Source organism: Arachis hypogaea, chromosome 7, assembly GCF_003086295.3.
Source record: "Arachis hypogaea cultivar Tifrunner chromosome 7, arahy.Tifrunner.gnm2.J5K5, whole genome shotgun sequence".
NCBI lineage: Eukaryota > Viridiplantae > Streptophyta > Magnoliopsida > Fabales > Fabaceae > Arachis > Arachis hypogaea.
The window spans coordinates 31,252,554-31,259,359 of record NC_092042.1 but is presented as its reverse complement, the minus strand read 5'-3'; positions in this window follow the sequence as shown (position 1 = coordinate 31,259,359).

The following is a 6,806-nucleotide window of genomic DNA, read 5'->3' as shown; positions in this document are numbered from 1 at the left end:
CTCAGTTGTCACCTCTGTTATTCAGTTGGAGTTGACATTGAGGTAGACATCCCCATTGATGAGGACAAGCCCATCACTAAGAAAAGGATGGAGCAAACAAGAGATCTCACTCATCATGAAATCCTGAGATGCCTCAAGGGATGCACTTTCCTCCACAAAACTATTGGGAGCAACTGAACACCTCCCTAGGAGAATTGAGTTCCAGCATGGTACAACTAAGGGTGGAGCACCAAGAACATTCCATTCTCCTCCATGAAATTAGAGAAGATCAAAGAATCATGAGAGAGGAGCAATAAAGGCAAGGAAGAGACATTGAGGAGCTCAAGCACTCCATAAGATCTTCAAGAGGAAGAACAAGCCACCATCACTAAGGTGGACCCGTTCTTTAATCTCCTTGTTCTTTATTTTTCTGTTTTTTTGAAAATTATGCTTATGTTTACCTATATTTGTGTCTTGTGATCATTAGTGTCTTAGTGTCTATGCCTTAAAGTTATGAATGTCCTATGAATCCATCACCTCTCTTAAATGAAAAATGTTCTTAATTGAAAAAGAGAAGAATTGCATGAATTTTGATTTTTATAACAGATTAATTATTTTGATGTGGTGGCAATACTTTTGTTTTCTGAATGTATGCTTAAACAGTGCATATGTCTTTTGAATTTGTTGTTCATGAATGTTGGCTCTTGAAAGAATGATGAAAAAGGAGACATGTTACTGAGGATCTGAAAAATCATAAAAATGATTCTTGAAGTAAGAAAAAGCAGTGAATACAAAAAAAAAAGAGAAGGAGAAAAACGAAAAAAAGGGAGAAAAAAACGGAAAAAAGAAAGAAAGAAATAAAGTTGTGATCCAAGGCAAAAAGAGTGTGCTTAAGAACCCTGGACACCTCTAATTGGGGACGCTAGCAAAGCTGAGTCACAATCTGAAAAGGTTCACCCAATTATGTGTCTGTGGCATGTATGTATCTGGTGGAAATACTGGAAGACAGAGTGCTTTGGGCCACGGCCAAGACTCATAAAGTAGTTGTGTTCAAGAATCATCATACTTAACTAGGAGAATCAATAACACCATCCGGATTCTGAGTTCCTATAGAAGCCAATCATTCTGAATTTCAAATGATAGAGTGAGATGCCAAAACTGTTCAGAGACAAAAAGCTAAAAGCCCCGCTCATCTAATTAATACTGATCTTCATAGATGTTTTTGGAATTCATTGCATATTCTCTTCTTTTTATCTTATTTGATTTTCAGTTGCTTGGGGACAAGCAACAATTTAAGTTTGGTGTTGTGATGAGCGGATAATTTATACGCTTTTTGGCATTGTTTTTAGTATGTTTTTGGTATGTTTTAGTTAGTTTTTAGTATATTTTTATTATTTTTTAGTTAAAATTCACTTTTCTGGAATTTACTATGAGTTTGTGTGTTTTTCTGTGATTTCAGGTATTTTCTGGCTGAAATTGAGGGACTTGAGCAAAAATCTGATTCAGAGACTAAAAAGGATTGCAGATGCTGTTGGATTCTGACCTTCCTGCATTCGAAGTGGATTTTCTGGAGCTACAGAAGCCCAATTGGCGCGATCTCAACGGCGTTGGAAAGTAGACATCCTGGGCTTTCTAGAAATGTATAATAGTCCATACTTTGCCCAATATTTGATGGCACAAACCGGCATTCCAAATCATCTCAAAACTGCCCAGCGTTAAACGCCGGAACTGGCACAAGAATGGGAGTTAAACGCCCAAACTGGCACAAAAGCTAGCGTTTAACTCCAAGAAGAGTCTCTACACGAAAATGCTTCAATGGTCAGCCCAAGCACACACCAAGTGGGCCCGGAAGTGGATTTTTATGTCATTTACTCATCTTTGTAAACCTTAAGCTACTGGTTCTCTATAAGTAGGACCTTTTGCTATTGTATTTTCATCTTGAGATCTTTGAATCTTTTGATCACATTTTGGGGGCTGGCCTCACGGCCATGCCTAGACCTTGTTCTTATGTATTTTCAACGGTGGAGTTTCTACACACCATAGATTAAGGTGTGGAGCTCTGCTGTACCTCGAGTATTAATGCAATTATTATTGTTCTTCTATTCAATTCAGCTTATTCTTGTTCTAAGGTATTCATTTGCACCCAAGAACATGATGAATGTGATGATTGTGTGACACTCATCATCATTCTCACTTATGAATGAGTGCCTGACAACCACTTCTGTTCTACAAGCAAACAAAGCTTGAATGTTTATCTCTTGGATCCCTTGATCGGAATCTTCGTGGTATAAGCTAGAACTGATGGCGGCATTCAAGAGAATCCAGAAGGTCTAAACCTTGTCTGTGGTATTTTGAGTAGGATTCAATGATTGATTGACTGTGACGAGCTTCAAACTCCTGAAGGCTGGGCGTTAGTGACAGACGCAAAAGAATCACTGGATTCTATTCCAACTTGATTGAGAACCGACAGATGATTAGCCGTGCTGTGATAGGATGCTTAGAACATTTTCACTGAGAGGATGGGAGGTAGCCACTGACAATGGTGAAACCCTACATACAGCTTGCCATGGAAAGGAGTAAGAAGGATTTGATGAAGACAGTAGGAAAGCAGAGAGACGGAAGAGACAAAGCATCTCCATACGCTTATCTGAAATTCTCACCAATGAATTACATAAGTATCTCTATCTTTACTTTATGTTTTATTCATACATCATCCATAACCATTTGAGTCTGCCTGACTAAGATTTACAAGATGACCATAGCTTGCTTCATACCAACAATCTCCGTGGGATCGACCCTTACTCGCGTAAGGTTTATTACTTGGACGACCCAGTGCACTTGCTGGTTAGTTGTGCGAAGTTGTGATAAAGAGTTGAGATTGCAATTGTGCGTACCATGTTGATGGCACCATTGATGATCACAATTTCGTGCACCAACGACCCAGTGCACTTGCTGGTTAGTTGTGCGATGTTGTGATAAAGAGTTGAGATTATAATTGAGCGTACCATGTTGATGGCGCCATTGATGATCACAATTTCGTGCACCAATCCCCACCTACCCGAACTCTTTTTTTCTCCTTTTCACACCTTTCTATAAGACTCTTCCCCAAAATAACTTCCACCAATCACCTCCATTTCTCCTCCAAAACTATCATACAACCTACCTACCCCCACCCATTCAAATTCAAACTATCTACCTCCCAAACCCAACCCCTATTACAAGAATTCCCTCTCCACTCCACTCCTATATAAGCCCCTCATCACTCTTTCATTTTCACACATCATAAACACCTAAAACCCCCCGTGGCCGAACCATTCACACACCTCCATCTCCTCCATCTCTTCTTCCTCTAATCCTTTCATTCTTCTTTTGCTCGAGGATGAGCAAACCTTTTAAGTTTGATGTGGAAAAAAGCCCTGCTTTTTATTTTTCCATAACCATTAATGGCACCTAAGGCCGAAGAAACCTCTAGGAAGAGCAAAGGGAAGGCAGTTGCTTCCAACTTCGAGTCATAGGAGATGGAGAGATTCATCTCAAAAGCCCATCACTAGAAAGAGGATGGAGCAAACAAGAGAGCCCACTCATGGACCTCAACAAGAGCATGAGGAAGTCCTTCATCAAGAAATCATTGAGATGCCTCAAGGGATGCATTTCCCTCCACATAACTATTGGGAGCAACTCAACACCTCTTTAGGAGGATTGAGTTCCAACATGGAGCAACTAAGAGTGGATCACCAAGAGCACTCCATCATCCTCCATGAAATCAGAGAGGACCAAAAGGCCATGAGAGAAGAGCAACAAAGGCAAGGAAGAGACATAGAGGAGCTCAAGAACTCCATTGGTTCTTCAAGAGGAAGAAGAAGCCACCATCATTAAGGTGGATCCGTTCTTTAATTTTCTTGTTACTTGTTCTTCTATTTTTCGTTTCCTATGTTTTATATTTGTCTGTGTTTTTGTCTTTATTACATGATCATTAGTGTTTAGTGTATATGTCTTAAAGCTATGAATGTTCCATGAATCTTTCACCTTTCTTAAATGAAAAATGTTTTCTGAAAAAGAAAAAGAAGTATATGAATTTCGAATTCTATCTTGAAAATAGTTTAATTATTTTGATGTGGTGGCAATACTTTTGGTTTTCTAAATGAATGCTTGAACAGTGCATATTTGATGAGCGGATAATTTATACACTTTTTGGCATTATTTTTAGTATGTTTTTAGTATATTTTAGTTAGTTTTTATTATATTTTTATTAGATTTTAGTTAAAATTCACTTTTCTGGGCTTCACTATGAGTTTGTGTGTTTTTCTGTGATTTTAGGTATTTTTTGGCTGAAATTGAGGGACCTGAGCAAAAATCTGATTCAGAGGCTAAAAAGGACTGCAGATGCTGTTGGATTCTGACCTCCCTGCACTCGAAGTGGCTTTTCTGGAGCTACAAAAGCCCAATTGGCGCGCTCTCAACGGCGTTGGAAAGTAGACATCCTGGACTTTCCAGCAATGTATAATAGTCCATACTTTGCCCGAGATATGATGGCCCAAACCGGCGTTGCAAATCAGCTTTAGAATTCCCAGCGTTTAACGCCGGAACTGGCATAAGAATTGGAGTTAAACGCCCAAACTGGCATAAAAGCTGGCGTTTAACTCCAGAAAAAGTCTCTACACATAAAAGCTTCAATGCTTAGCCCAAGCACACACCAAGTGGACCCCGGAAATGGATTTTTACGTCATTTACTCATTTCTGTATACCCTAGGTTACTAGTTCACTATTAATAGGATCTTTTGACATTGTATCTGTACCTCATGACACTTTACACGTTTCTCATTGTATCTTCTACGGCATGAGTCTCTAAACCCCATGGTTGGGGGTGAGGATCTCTGCTGTGTCTTGATAGATTAATGCAATTACTACTGTTTTTCATTCAATCACGCTTGCTTCTATTCTAAGATATCACTTGTTCTTTAACCTGATGAATGTGATGATCCGTGACACTCATCATCATTCTCGCCTATGAACGTGTGCCTGACAACCACCTCCGTTCTACTTTAGATTGAGTGAATATCTCTTGGATTCCTTAATCAGAATCTTCGTGGTATAAGCTAGAATTGATGGCGGCATTCAAGAGAATCCGGAAGGTCTAAACCTTGTCTGTGGTATTCTGAATAGGATTCAAGGATTGAATGACTGTGACGAGCTTCAAACTCCTGAGGGTTGGGCGTTAGTGACAGACGCAAAAGAATCACTGGATTCTATTCCAACCCGATTGAGAACCGACAGATGATTAGCCGTGCTGTGACAGAGCGCGTTGAACATTTTCACTGAGAGGATAGGAGGTAGCCATTGACAACGGTGAAACCCTACATACAGCTTGCCATGGAAGGAGTCTTGCTTACCTAAAGAAGAAGACAGTAGGAAAGCAGAGATTCAGAAGATAGAGCATCTCCAAAACTTCAACCTGTTCTCCATTAATGCAAAAACAAGTACTTATTTCATGTTCTTTTACTTTTTACAATCAACCCTGATAATTATTGATATCCTGACTAAGAGTTACAAGATAACCATAGCTTGCTTCAAGCCGACAATCTCCGTGGGATCGACCCTTACTCACGTAAGGTATTACTTGGACGACCCAGTGCACTTGCTGGTTAGTTGTGCGAGATTGCAAAAGTGTGATTGCAATTTCGTGCACCAATATTTTTTATAGTGAAGTTTATGAATGTTAAAATTGTTAGCTCTTGAAAGAATAATGAAAAAAGAGAAATGTTATTGATAATCTGAAAAATCATAAAATTGATTCTTGAAGTAAGAAAAAGCAGTGAAAAACACAAAGTTTGCAAAAAAAATGGCGAAAAATAAAGAAACAAAAAGCAAGCAGAAAAAGCCAATAACCCTTTAAACAAAAAGGCAATGGTAAAATGGATCCAAGGCTTTGAGCATTAATGGATAGGAGGGCCCAAAGGAATAAAATCATGGCCTAAGCGACTAATTTAAGCTGTCCCTAACCATGTGCTTGTGTCATGAAGGTCCAAGTGAAAAGCTTGAGACTGAGTGGTTAAAGTCGTGATCCAAAGCAAAAAGAGTGTGCTTAAGAACTCTGGGCACCTCTAACTAGGGACTCTAGCAAAGCTAAGTCATAATCTGAAAAGGTTCACCAAGTTATGTGTCTGTGGCATTTATGTATCTGGTGGTAATACTGGAAAACAAGATGCTTAGGGTCACGGCCAAGACTCATAAGTAGCTGTGTTCAAGAATCAACATACTAAACTAAGAGAATCAAAAACACTATCTGAATTCTGAGTTCCTATGGATGCCCATCATTCTGAACTTCAAACGATAAAGTGAGATGCCAAAACTGTTCAGAAGCAAAAAGCTACTAGTCCCGCTCATCTAATTAGAACTAAGCTTCATTGATATTTTGAAATTTATTGTATACTCTCTTCTTTTTATCCTATTTTGTTCTTGGTTGCTTGGGGACAAGCAATAATTTAAGTTTGGTGTTGTGATAAGCGAATAATTTATACGCTTTTTGGCATTATTTTTACATAGTTATTAGTATGTTTTGGTTACTTTTTATTATATTTTTATTAGTTTTTATGCAAAAATCACATTTTTGCACTTTACTATGAGTTTGTGTGTTTTTCTATAATTTCAGGTATTTTCTGGCTGAAATTGAGGGACCTGAGCAAAAGTCTGATTCAGAGGCTGAGAAAGAACTGCAAATGCTGTTGGATTCTGACCCTCCTGCACTCGAAGTAGATTTTCTGGAGCTAAAGAATCCCAATTGGTGCGCTCTTAATTGCGTTGGAAAGTAGACATCTTGGGCTTTTCAG